This window comes from Camelus bactrianus, chromosome 19, assembly GCF_048773025.1.
Source record: "Camelus bactrianus isolate YW-2024 breed Bactrian camel chromosome 19, ASM4877302v1, whole genome shotgun sequence".
NCBI classification, from domain to species: domain Eukaryota; kingdom Metazoa; phylum Chordata; class Mammalia; order Artiodactyla; family Camelidae; genus Camelus; species Camelus bactrianus.
In genome coordinates, this window is record NC_133557.1 from 48,155,670 (window position 1) to 48,168,969 (window position 13,300).

General features: G+C 36.5%; 1 protein-coding gene across 7 annotated transcripts in view; it reads left to right on the forward strand.

Moving 5' to 3' along the window:
* The window catches only part of LOC105083132 (threonine aspartase 1), a 261,114-nt gene that overhangs the window by 19,031 nt on the left and 228,783 nt on the right, over nt 1–13,300 (forward strand). The window contains exon 1 of one of the 7 annotated variants that reach the window (XM_045508689.2): nt 3,022–3,177. The exons of the other annotated variants lie outside the window; for them this stretch is intronic. The gene's annotated coding sequence lies outside the window, so the exon portion shown is untranslated. Of the gene's footprint in view, nt 1–3,021; nt 3,178–13,300 lie in introns of those variants that run through there. 7 annotated transcript variants of the gene reach the window in all.

Consider the following 13,300-nt stretch of genomic DNA (forward strand, 5'->3'; position numbering starts at 1 on the left):
TTAGAGAAGTATAAGTAACAATATGAAGTCCTTTCAGCCAACTGGAAAGTCCCAGAGAGTTCAGTTTATACTGTGTTATGTTTAATTTGACTAACCACTTACCTTCAGTTTTGATCAATCTATTTAGTAGAAATAAGTTCTATCCTAATTATTAAGAGATATGGACAGTCATCATACTTTAGTTTTTTGGCTTCGTGATATACTTTTTGACTTTAAAAACTGTACATTTTAGACATGCTTGTTACATTACTACTTAGGCAGATAACTAAAATTGGTGTGAATTTCTCGAGCACGTTACCAACTGTGGATTGAAACGACTGAAATAGTTTAATGGTGCTTATTGGCTATAAGGTATATCTAGCCTTGTATTTTGAAAAATGTGAAAATTTGCACTTACCCAAATAGTGAAAAAATACTCTGACCTCAAGTTGATGCCACAGAAGAGGAAGAGACAAGGTGAAACAAAATAAAATTTATAATTAAAAAAAATATGTGTTTTGGTGGCCTCTATAAATTATGCAGGGCACCTAGACAAATCATTTTTGGGCTTTTCTTGGAAACCCGTTACCTTGTGTGGTTCCATTTTTCTCATCTACCAGGACAGAGAAGTTGTGTTATCCTAAGACTATGACTTCTGAACACCAGAGGGGATGTTTCCCTTCATTTAAATAAGGGGTGGCTGGTGGAAGGGGAGGTGCGCTAGTGCATACGTTCCTGCCTATTAGCAGGAACTGACTAGCTTCTCCCTTCAGGGTTTTGGGAGGGAAGGTGGCCACTACTGTATGAGAGGTTCTGCAGTGTGGAAATGGGTGAGATGATGCCAAAGTGCATTTTGTTTATCTTCAAAATGTGGGGAAGGAAATCGATCATATTTTGATGATGTAGGTGATTTATCTTCTCAGAGTAGAGAAGACAAATCTGTGACACCATCTGGTCTTCATATCCAGGACTATCCATTTGAAAGACGGTTGCTTTCATGGCTGCCTTTGAAATAGTTTTGGTTCAGGCAGCGATGGTGGATTTTAAATTCTAGACCATAATGTACATTTCACATGAGTGGCTTTTAATATGAATTTCTTCTGTGAGGGGATTGGACTCTGGGTGAGTCACGATGCCCCCGCTAAAGATGTATAAATTCTGATAGAAGATGAACTCATAAAATACTGAAGCTCCCTTCACACAGCAGTATTTTTTTTTTTAATAAGTCCCAAGACCTGGTTTAAAAAGTTCTAATAAGGAATACTAGGTGAAATATGAATGACAAACTTGAGAGATTATTTGTAGTCTTGTATGAGGAAACTGATGAATCTGGCTGGGATTTTGCAGATCTCAGTGTGTCCTTGAGAGGTTTTGTTTAATTCATTTTGAAAACTGATTATTTTGGTAGGTAGAATACTCTGCATTAAAAATAGTGATTAGATATAGCTTTTAAAATTTCATATAGTAAGAGGCAAATTGCACAGGCTCCTTTGTTAAAAATGTTTCATTGAACTTATGTTATTCTAAGTGGACCCTGCAGTTCTTCTCTTGACTTGAGTCATTCTTTAAGTCTTCCTGTGGTCAGGAGAGGTGGTAATTCATGGTTGAAACTAATTTGTTGTCCAAATGCCTTAGCATCTAAAGAGCAGATTATACTGGGCACAAGTTTTTATATTTGTCTGCTAAAAACGGTTCATTGTTTTGGATCTCTATCGAATCCAATATAGTGCTTGCTTATCAACTCTAGGAAAATCCTTTAAGAAGTAACTTCTTATCCAGATGGCTAATAGTTTGGATTGTGAGAGACAAAAAGTAGGTATTTGCAATATTGTATAGTTTTATTATTAATATAATATTATTATGCATTTATCTGACCTCTACACCTTAAAGTGTAGAGCCAGCTCTGTGTGCATTTCTGTGACGCAAGGATCTCCAGATGTCATCACTGTTGGGTAGTCAGTTGTTGGTGGACCCCAGCTGAGGCCTCTGTGCAGCTACGGGATTAGGCCACACCCCATTCCCTTGGCTGTGTACTTCTGGCTGGAATTGCTTGTGTGCCTCAGCGGGTGGGAGAGCATCTAAGGCCTGCCAGTCCTTGAGATGCTCATGAGTGGTCATGAAGATGGTGTGGCTTGCTGCTGGGTTAGGGGTGTATCTAGGATGAAAGGGAACACTGGTAAGATCTGATACGACCCTCTTTCTCTCATCAAGCCTGTAGCAAGTCGCTTGTGGGGTTTCTTTGTAAGTAGCTGCCGAACCACACCTGCTCCCTACCTCACTTCTGTGTTGGGTTTTTGTTGCAAAAAAGTTGGAGGCATCTGCTTTATAGTCGTTTATGTTTATTTGAGAGGTTAAGAATTATTTAAGTAGGTGAGCATCTCCCTCCTGCACATTTTTTGCTTTGCAGAAATAATCTTTTCCTAAGCAGAGGGTGGCTGAGTATTTCAGTGGGTTAGTGAGTTATTTCAGTGGGTTCTTCCTCCTCTTCCCTCCCCGATAGGGCTGAACACATTGGAAAGACCACCAGTTGCATTTAGCTCACAGATACACAAGGGCCCGTTAACCATGAGCCTGAGGAGTCCAGTTTTAGATCTACTACCCTTGAAAGTCTCATTTTCTCTTCCATTGGTAATATCTTTTATTCTCTGTAATGGCAGGGGAGGTCCTGTTTTTGTGTATGTGATGGAAGGAGTTTTACCTTCTTTCCTCTGCAGTACTTAAAATGTTTTCATAGCATGAAATTTGGATTTTGACTTCTGATGCTCCCCCCCCCTTTTTTTAATCCAACTTGGTGTCATTGATTATTTCAGTCAAAGACCCTATTTTGCTGTCTGTTTAGCAGTGTTTCCAGTGGTGCTTCAGTATTTCTGTGTGTTCCAGCTGTTTATAGAGTCTTTATGTTTCTCTGCATTTTTTGTTTTATTTTTTGAGGTGTACACACACAGTTACACTTCATGGAGTTGCATCCAGCCAAGTGTCCATGTTCTTCTTGTGAAGAGGCAGAGAAAAACACCTCTCCCAAGAGTTTCCACCTTCTGACCAAGGGAAATGTGTCCTGAAGATCTGTACGCAGATGGGAGGCCACTTGTTTGCTTGCTCTGCTGCTAGAGCATTGATTTAATTAGAAGACAGGCTGTGGGTGGCCAAGTGCAGACAAAGAAGCACCAGACAGAGCCCAGTTAGCCTGGGACAGTAAAAGTAAGTTACACTCTTTCTAAACCACTGTTTTTTGAGTACTGACGCTGGTTCTTGCCTTTAGTGCTAAGGGGCAACTTGCAACTTACTGTCTGTGTTCACACGTTAGGTGCATCTGTTCTTTTTCTAAGACTCTAGAGATGAAACGTGCCCTCCAGCACAGAAGTACCTGCTTAATGGAAAAGCAGTGTTTTTTTTTTTTTTTCTTTTAATTTTTTTTTTTTTTAGAATAAAAAGAAAATGGAATCAATGATCACATTCTAGATTTTTACGCTGCATCAAAGCTGTATATTAGCTTTTGAATACAGGACCTCCTGCATGCTAAGCGTTAGCTCAACCATTGAGCTGTACCCTCCTGCCTCTGTATGTTAGCTTTTGACCTGGCTTTAAACACTCAAATACAGTGCTTGTTATGTTTTAACAGCACAGAGCTTCGTACTGATGGGGACCTGGAAACATTTTTACCCTTTTCCAGCCATTTCTTGATGAGTTGTGTGGACCTTACTAGATGAATTCATCTTGGCTGAATCTGGTAGAAGATACAGTCCAAGAGCAGACTTAGCAGTTCCTAAGGAGCTTGTAGCTTTATATATGAGCCCCTATTCCACTGTGGGAGTTACTACTCTCCAAGAATATTCTACAGTTTAGGATTCAGTTTTGTGCTGCTTAAAGCTACGTTTGCTAGTGTGGTGGAGTTGGTGGTAATTCTGTGTTTTGGTTATGTGGCAGCAATTTAGACTTTTGGATTGAGCCTAAAATGTCTTTTTGTTCAAAATTAATAAAGATATTAGATTCATTGGCCCTTGGGATTTATAGTGTTGTAATTATTGAATCATTGTGTGTATGTGTGTGTGTGTGTGTGTGTGTTTGAATCTGTATCATTTGAAGCATCAATTTTATAATCTAAAATCTGTTTTTGTTTTCTTGCTTTTGGTAATGAAGGGCTAGGCTAAGAAGATTTTTCTGTGTTCAGCAAAATCACAGGCTGATACCATGAAGGTCAACTGAAAGACAGCCTTTGATTTGAAGTTTTTGTCTATCTCTCAAATGTGGGCATTTATGCCAAATTTGGAAAAGAATGAGGAAGAAACTTAAGTTACATGATTTTTAGGAATCTCATTGAGATCATATCCTAAATCTTGCTCCAAAGCAAAATAAAACATTAATTTTTTTCATTCATTCTCTTTGTCTTCCTGTCATCTAATTTTTATGTGTATATCAGACTACCTAAGAGTTAGAATAATGAAGGATTGCATCTCACTGTAGCAGAACAAACAGCTTAAAATTGAATCCTAGGCATCCCAGTTGACAAAGTTCTTTGGCCATTCCCACTACCAGGGAGCTTTTCCTGGCAGTCATTCTCACTTGGGGTCCAGCCTCTTACTGGTATATGCATTTTCTGATAGCTCTTGACGTGCATTTAACATAGGGCATCGACGCTATAACACTTCAGAGGCTTCTCAGAAAATTCAGAGTGGGGAACTTATTTATATTTTCCTCTTTTGGAGTGTGTGCAGATGTTAACATTTTCTAGTGGGTTGGAAGTCTGAAATAAAAAGCATTGTTATAAGTTACTTCTTCTAAGTTAGTAATACCCTTCTCTCCCCTCCATTTCTGACCACGTCCTCACTCACATTTGATAGAAGGATGATTTATGTCATTATAATTCCGTGGTCTGTTAGGTTCTTTTTGAGTGATATTTCTATATTATTGTCAACATGGTTAAAAGGTGTAATTATTTAGGTTGAAGGGAAGTATAAGTGGATGCCAAATTTGGCTTTACTAGAGAAACAGCTACATTTTTCTTTTCTATTGTAGCTCATGTGGAAAGGACAATTTCAGGTACCTTGTGTGCTAATGTCTTCCTGGACATCGTAGAGAATCCAACTAAAACACAGTTTAAAACTATTTCAGATGTGCAAGTCTGTGGACGCCAATATTTTATTGTAGAGATTGTGTTACGTTTGACAAGAAACTCTTTGCAATTCTGTGGCTTTCAATTTTATAAAAAAAACCCATGAAAATAAACTGCTGTGATGTCATTTTTATGCTTAATGATATTATGTGTTTATTTGAAAATTAGGCAGATTAGTAATAGAAAGGAGGTAGGCAGTGCTCTTTTTTTATTAAAATACTTTTAATAATAAAAACGTGTTCCTGTTTTTTTTTGATAGAATATTGTATGCCAGGTCAGCAAATGCTCTAAAACAAACAGCAATATTAGTTGCATTTATTCTGACATTTCCAAAAAGTTTGGACACTTCAAGATCATTAAAAAATCTTAGTTCCTAATACAGATGCTGTTGTGTGTTAGGTTTTTTTTTTTTTTAACGTAAAGTATGTTTTTTTTTTTGTGTGTGTGTAATTGAACAGTTAAAAGAATGAACTGTCACAAATACTAAAATTGGGTATTCAACATACTATATTTGACTCAAGTATTCACAGAGTGTGATGCAAACAAATGTTCTCTCAACTTATATCCAGGATGGCTAAAATATTACTTTAACACATGTTAAAAGTGGAACACTGTAACTATTTGGCTAGATACAATTCCGGGCTGTCTGAGTTGAGTAATTTCCTCAGGCATTTCTACTTTGATCAACCACGGCACGAACTTTTAGCATGTCTGTAAAGCAGCCAGTGCATCTGTAAATATGTCCTGAGGTAGACAGAAAAGAGAGAATGCCAGAAAAGAAAGAATACTTTCTGTCATTAAGGAGCAGTTACAGAATGAAAATGGAAAGTTTTTAGTTTCCCTAGGAGCTCTTTTTAGATAATTGAGCCTCTGATGTCTAAGTATGCCCTGTGGTTCTGTATTAATGAATGAAAGATACTTCATTTGGGCCTAGTGAAAATGTTTTCTGACTAACTCTGCTGGAATCTATTGGTTAGAGTCCATTAATTCTTAAACTTTCCAGTCTTCATTAGTGTGATATTATTCAGCTAAAAACCTAAATGTAAACAATAGTATGTATCTCAGTAAATCATATTTTAATTGTTCATAGCTAATATTTGGGTGACAGTGTTACTCTATGACCCTGTTTTAGAGACTAACTCTTAAGAACGGGCAGCACCACTGCAGAAGTAATCCCTTTGTTTTCAGCACATGGATGAAAATAGGCTTTCTGGGCTTCTTCTTCAGTGACCTGAAAATGGACTTGCAAATAGCTAATGGTTTCTATACACAAACTAAGATTATTTATAATGGTGAATCCCCCTCTTGGACGGAACATGTTCCTATCACGTGGCTACAACTTCCCTGGAGATCTTTTAAGCTGTGGTAATCAACTACTTGCAAACTGGATGTTAAGTTGGATGATCTGTCTAGCTTCTTTCTGACCTTGTTTTCTGTTGTCCAGTGATAACAGATACCATGACTTCCAATTAGCTCCAATTGTGAAAATTCAGCTTTTTAAGTTAACATTGTACTAAACATTAGGAGGAACCCATGCTCTTCTTGTGATTTCTACATTGCAGGTCTCTGTTACTGTCCACATTCTGCAATTAGTCAGCCATGGAAAACAAGGCTAACACAGTTAAGTAGAATTTACTAATAGTAAAAAAAGTTTTAGTGTAGTTTCATCCTCTTCATTTCAGAACTAGACAAGGGCATTATAACTGGTAGATTTACACTCTTCAAGTACATTCCCTGTAACCTAAGAGAGGTGCAGAGAAATGGCGAAGTGGCAGAGCTGGGGAGGAAGGTGGAAAGGCAAGGCCTGGGTGAGCTCATGTGACCTTCACGGACAGATACTTGAGCAGACTGCTAGGTTGGTTACCTCGTTGCTGTTTCTCTGTTTACCTAGGAAATTTTTTTCTTGTAAATATTGTCCACCTGAATGCCATAATTTCTTCAAAATTTACTACTTGTTTAATTTCAAATGCCTATTGCCTTGAATTTAAAATCACTTTAGCTATCACCAAGAACCTAAGAGCCAACTTTTACAAAAAATCTGGTGTCTAATTTATAGATAGAAGATTCTCACTATCCTTTATTTTACCTGATTATCCTTTGTCATTTTTTTGCATGTTACCTCAACATTGATATTCCCCCCTCTCATGTAACTGTATACATTTTATGTGTTTGGGTTTTCTTGGTTTGTTTGTTTTGCTCCAAGTTACTAACTCCAAAGAGAATGCTCTGTTTTTTCTTATCATTTTGATAATGGCAGTTCACCATTGGATGAAATTGCAGGTGAAGTTGTCTATACGAATGGTGATCATGGTAGTCTTGAGAAAAAGATCATATTTCATCATTCTTCTTGTGGATTCTGGGTAGAAAACTTACCTGACTTGTTTTGGAGAAGCAAAAAAGTATTACAAATTCTAATTGTCATAGTCAGAAGATACGTGGCTTTTCTGACCACCAACCTGGCTGTTAGTAAAGTGTGTTGACACACGGTAGTTAGTCTACAGCACAGATTAAATGGCTTGCTTTATTTATCGTTCTTGTTTAATTGGCAGGAAGTAAGAATATTCAGTATTTTAAATATTTAACTAAGCATGAGAATGAAATCATGATTTGATATTAGGACTGACATTTGTGTCAGAGAGCTGCTTTGCCTGAAATCTGTATTGTGTGGAAAACTGAAGACTTAAGCAAAGCTCAGAGTTTGCATCTGGAGAAATAGGAGACCTTATTAACCTTTACAAAGCGATGTAGGCCAGAGGTTGCAGAAGAGACAGTTTACAGATGTGTGTTGATTGGCCCATAGACTAGTTCTTAAAAATTGGAATTTGTTGCCAACATTTGAAAACCAAGAGACTCATAAAAATCTGGATTTCTAATTTCTGAAAAAAAGAGAGAACTGGCCATATGGAGCATGCATTCTCTCAGGGTTGCAGTATGCCAGGGCTGAGTGACAGCTGTCCCTTTTGAGTATAGGAAGCTGTGTAAACAAGACTATATTTCAGCTTAAGGTACAGCTGAAAATAAGGCTTGGACACTTATGCCAACTTTTTTCTTGTTGGAAGGGCTGAAAAAATGAACTGATGATTTGATTGGCATCAGTTTATTGCTCTAGAGGTTGCAAATTGTTGCAACAGAGATTCCTACCAAAAGTAAGAGTAAGACTGGAATGAACTTTGATTTGCTTTTTTAAAATTGGAATTGGAGTAAAGTATTAACTTATTATTTTGCAAATGAACTTCAAATCAAACTAAAGACTTTTCAAAAAATTTCCCATTAAAGCAGTTTGAACCAGGACCAAAGTATATCACTCCAAAGAATTTGAACTGGAGCTAAAGCAAATCAAAATACTCTGTGACCTGACTAAGCTTGAACTAAATTGTTCCTTTATTTACTTCCAGTCCCAGAAGTAAAATATTATTTTCAGTGCTTGTGGTGAAGAATGTACCAGAAATGACCATAAGTACAAGCATATTACCGATTTCCAAACTTTGTCTTGCTAACCTCCTAAAGGATATTTAGCTTCCAACATCAGTTGTATTATCTTGATTCCACTACTTCTTAACAGAAAACACACAAAGAAAAATCAATGATTTGTGCGTAATATTTGTGGTAGTATCTGTGATGATTATCTGGAAACCTTTGTATGTCCTTTTTGCCAGGGACTCTCTCACGTTTTATTATTTTTTTCCAGTTCATCTAATTTTTTTTTTCTAGCAAAAGTTGAATCCCAGCTCCTGGAGTGGTTATCTTTGGTAGCCTCTCATGGCTCATTGTGCTTTCTTACTCTCTACCTCTTCTGTGCTGCTGCTGATAGATGCCTTTACAAGCCTCCTCAAGGTGGGGTTCAAGGAGAGAGTGAAGTTAAGCAGCTTGTGAGGTTCATTTAGGTTAGAATTTCTCAAGGTGAGGGCCAGGGTCCAGCGGATCAGAATCCCTTGAGGTAGCTTGTGCAAGTGCAATGTAGAGTCCCTGTCTTCACCTCACATGACCTAACTCAGAGTCTTTGGGAGGAAGAACCTGGAAATTTTCATCTTTTTGATTTTGTTTTGAAGTTTTAATTTTGAGATAATTGTAGATTCACATGCAGTTGTAAGAAATGATACAGAGAGATCTTTTAGGTCCTGTAACCCAACAATGGTAACTTTTTTATAAATTTGCAGTTAATATTTTATTTTAAAAAATTTACATTATAGTTTCAAAACTTTTTATTGAAGTGTGGTATACATAGAGAAAAGCATACAGATTCATGGTAAGGGGACAGCTCCTTGAATTTTTCACAGTGAAGCAGCACCCAGATCAGGAAACAGAACATTTGCAACCCTCTAGAAGGCCCCTTCTGCCCCTTCCAGTCACTCCAGGGTAAAGCCTGTTCTGAAATGGAATCATGCAGTATGTATTCTTTTGTGTCTGCCTTTTTTTGTTTAAATTACATTTAAAATTAATTATTTTAAATAATTGAAATAATTTTGTTTAATTGAGGTGAAATTCATAGAACACACAATTAGTCATTTTAAAGTAAACAATTAAGTGGAATTTAAATATTCATAATATGGTGCTATCACCACCTCTGTCTTGTTTCAAAATATTTTTCTCTCCCTGAAGGGAACCCTGTACCTATTAAGCAGTTGCTCTGTATTCCGTCCTCCCCCAATCCCTGGCAACCATCAATCTGCTTTCTGTTTCCCTGGATTTACCTATTGGTATTTCATGTAAATGGAACCATACAACATGTGACTTTTTTGTGTCCCACTTCTTTCACTTAGCATTATGTCTTCAAGGTTCATCCACACTGTAGCATGTATCAGTTCTTCATTTCTTTTTGTGGCATGTTACTCAACATTATTCGTGTATATGTTTCAATTTGTTTATTCATCTACTGATGGGCATTTGGGTGTTTTCCACTCTTTTGCTATGAATAGTGTTTGCTATGAATAGTGTTTGCTATGAATATGAACACGTTGCTGTGAGCATTCCTGTACAAGTGTTTGTTTCAGCATCAAATTGATCGGTTATGTGCTAATTCTATGTTTAACTTGTTGCGAAATCACCAAACTATTTCTACAACATCTGAACCATCTTACATTACCAACAGCAATGTACAAGTGTTACAGTTTCTCTAGGTTCTTGCTAGCACTTATTTTTTGTTTTTGTGATTATAACCATCCTCATGGGTATGAAGTGGTACCTCATTGTGATTATGAATTATTTCTCTATGAATAATGATGTTAAATATTTTTTCATGTGCTTGCTGACCATCTGTATATATCGTCTTCAGAGAAATGTCTATTGACATCTATTCAAGTCCTTTGCTCATTTTTAAATTGAGTTTTTTTTGGTTATTGTCATTGAAAGTTATAGGAGTTCTTCACATATTGTGAATACTATACTACTTTTGCATTTCTCTGTAAGTCTGAAATTACATCAAAAGAAAGAAAAAGGAAAAGTAAATTGTAACTACCCCTGTGGTTTTCTTGTCTCCCCCTTAAAGAAGCCCTCTTACTGTGCCCAGTACTTCCCATCTCCTGTTTCACTTTTCTCCATCATATTTACTGCTATCTAATATGCCATCTAACTTATTTAATTTCTTATTGTCTGTCTTCTTTACCTAGAATTGAGGCTCCATGTGGGCAAGGATATTTTTCTGTTTTGTTCACTGCTGTATCTACAGGGGTTAGGTCAAGGATTAGTAAACCATGGCCTGAAAGCCAAATCTGGACTGTTGCCTGTTTTTGAATGACCTGCAAACTAAGAATGATTTTTCCTTTTCAAAATGGTTGGAAAAAAGTCAAAAGAAGAATAATATTTCATAACACTGGAAAACTATATGAAATTCAAATTTCAGTGTTTGTAAATAAAGTTTTATTGGAACACAGCCATGCTTATTCTTTTGGGTGTTTTCTCTGGCTCTTTTCATGCTACAAAGGCAGAGTTGAGTAGCTATAGAATTGTCTGTGTGGCCTGCAAAGCCAGAACTGTATAACATATGTGGCTCTTTACAGAAAAGATTTGCCTGGCATATAGATGTCCAATAAATATTTGTTGAATGAATGAATCTTAACCTACACCACCACAGAGGAATCTAAATTGGCAATCTTTCAACAGCCCAGTTCTTAAAAATTTGAGCTTCATCAACTGCTTAATAAAAAAAATCCCCAAATGAGTTTCTGGTAATACATTTTCACTGGCTTCCATTCATCCTATAAATAGTGAGAATTGTTGATGAAATACCAGGGAATTTGTAATTCTTAGGATAACGTCAGGTAGGATAGGTTTATTGTACAAGTCTTTACCGGTGTTAGTTTGAAGACTATAACAATATGGGGTATACATCGTGTTTTTATTACTCTATTTAAAAAAGATTCAAGAAATAGTTTGTTTCAAAAGATATTTGGTTTTTCCCTCTTTCTCATCAGTTTCAGATTAATACAGCTACCTGCTTATTAATCAAGGCAGTAATTAAAATAATTTTCATATCTTAGCATACTTCATTTTGAATAGGAAAGTGTATTGTTACATAATTTCATTCCTCTGTTGAATTTGCCCTTGAATAGCAGTGTATGAGTACTAACATATTAGCAATTTCCTGCAAATGTCTAACTTCTCCTTAAAGGAAGATTGGAAATTGGACAAACATAAATCATTTTATATAAAAATGATTTTATAATGTGACAGTCTAGTTTTTGTACAACATTTGAAAATTAAATTGTGTGCATCTGTAAAAGCTGTTAATAGAGGTCTCATAATAGATCCCCAGAGGTACAGTATACCCCATAGCCTTGCAAACAGTTCTTATTTTATTTTATGCTTTCAGCAGAGGACATTAAATGGGTAATACAGGTTGTGGTTTATAGTGAAAGAGTAATGCTTTGCAGATCTTTACCTTGGCTTGGTGTTTCCAAATTTCATTAATAAGAAAGGGTTTCCATATCATGGTGGGGGTGTAGCTCCTGACTCGCCTCTTGGCCTTCCTACCCTGTCTTTGCTGGGTTAAGCAGTCAAAAGGATCTTTCTTTTTAAAGCATTGTCTCCTTTGAAAGTTATAAATAAGCTTAAAAATATTTTGCTTTTAAAATGTTATCTTTTAGAAACTGAAAATTCTGTTGCCTGAATTTATTTAATTTCTTTTGTTTCAATTATGAAAAGACTGGATTCTTAATGCTCTATTACATTTTCCTGGCATTTCTCTGTAGAAATAACCTGCAAAAATCAATAAGCATTCACTTGCTTCAGGGATCATCCTTCACATTGAGCAGTTATTCTGTTTATATCTATTTGTGATTAACTCCCGTTCATTCTTCAAATATTTATTGAGTACCTACTGTGTGCTAAGCATTACTTTAGACACTGGGATACAACACCTCAAAATACAAATTATTGTACTTAAGGAGCTTACATTCTGTGGGGAGAATTAGACAATCATATATAATGTCAAGTAACAAAAAGTACCATAAAGAAGAATAAGATAGTAAGAGAAAAAAAAGGTTGGGGAAGTGCTGTCAGTGAGGGGAGGACCGACTCGCCCATTAGATGGCTCTTGAGCAGAGACTTGAAGGAAATGGGGGAGAAATCCAGGCAAGGATGTTGGAGAAGGGAGTTTTGGATTTGAAAGAAAAGTACCCCATTGTCCCTTCTTACTCTGTTTTCTTCTTTCTAATACTTATGACCATGGGGCATCAGCTATTTATACATACATACAAGCATGTGTGTGTTTCTATATACACACATGCAGTCTTTTATTTGTTGACCCTTTCCCTTACTATAATCACTCACTAAGCTTAGCATTTCAAAATATAAAAGCCCTAAGGTGGGTGTGTTCCTCTTGTGCTCAGGAGTTGCAAGGAGATTGTGTGGCTGGTTCATAGTAAGGGAGAGGGAGAGGGGCCAGGTCATGTAGGGCCTGTAAACTCTGCAAATTAGGAGTTCAGATTTTATTCTAAGTATGATGGGAAACCATTGCAACTTTTTAAATAGGGGAACAACAGGATTTAAACAGATTGCTAACTTCTGATTGGACATAATGATTGCTAGTTTTACAAAATGATTCAAGTCAGAAAATCAATAACAAATGACCATTTAAACAGCTTATGTTGGGGGAGGGTAGATCTCAGTGGTAGAGTGTGTGCTTAGCATGCACAAGGTCCTGGGTTCAATCCCCAGTACCTCCATTAAAAAAAATTAAAAGAATAAAAAGCTTATGTATATTATAAGGGGAAA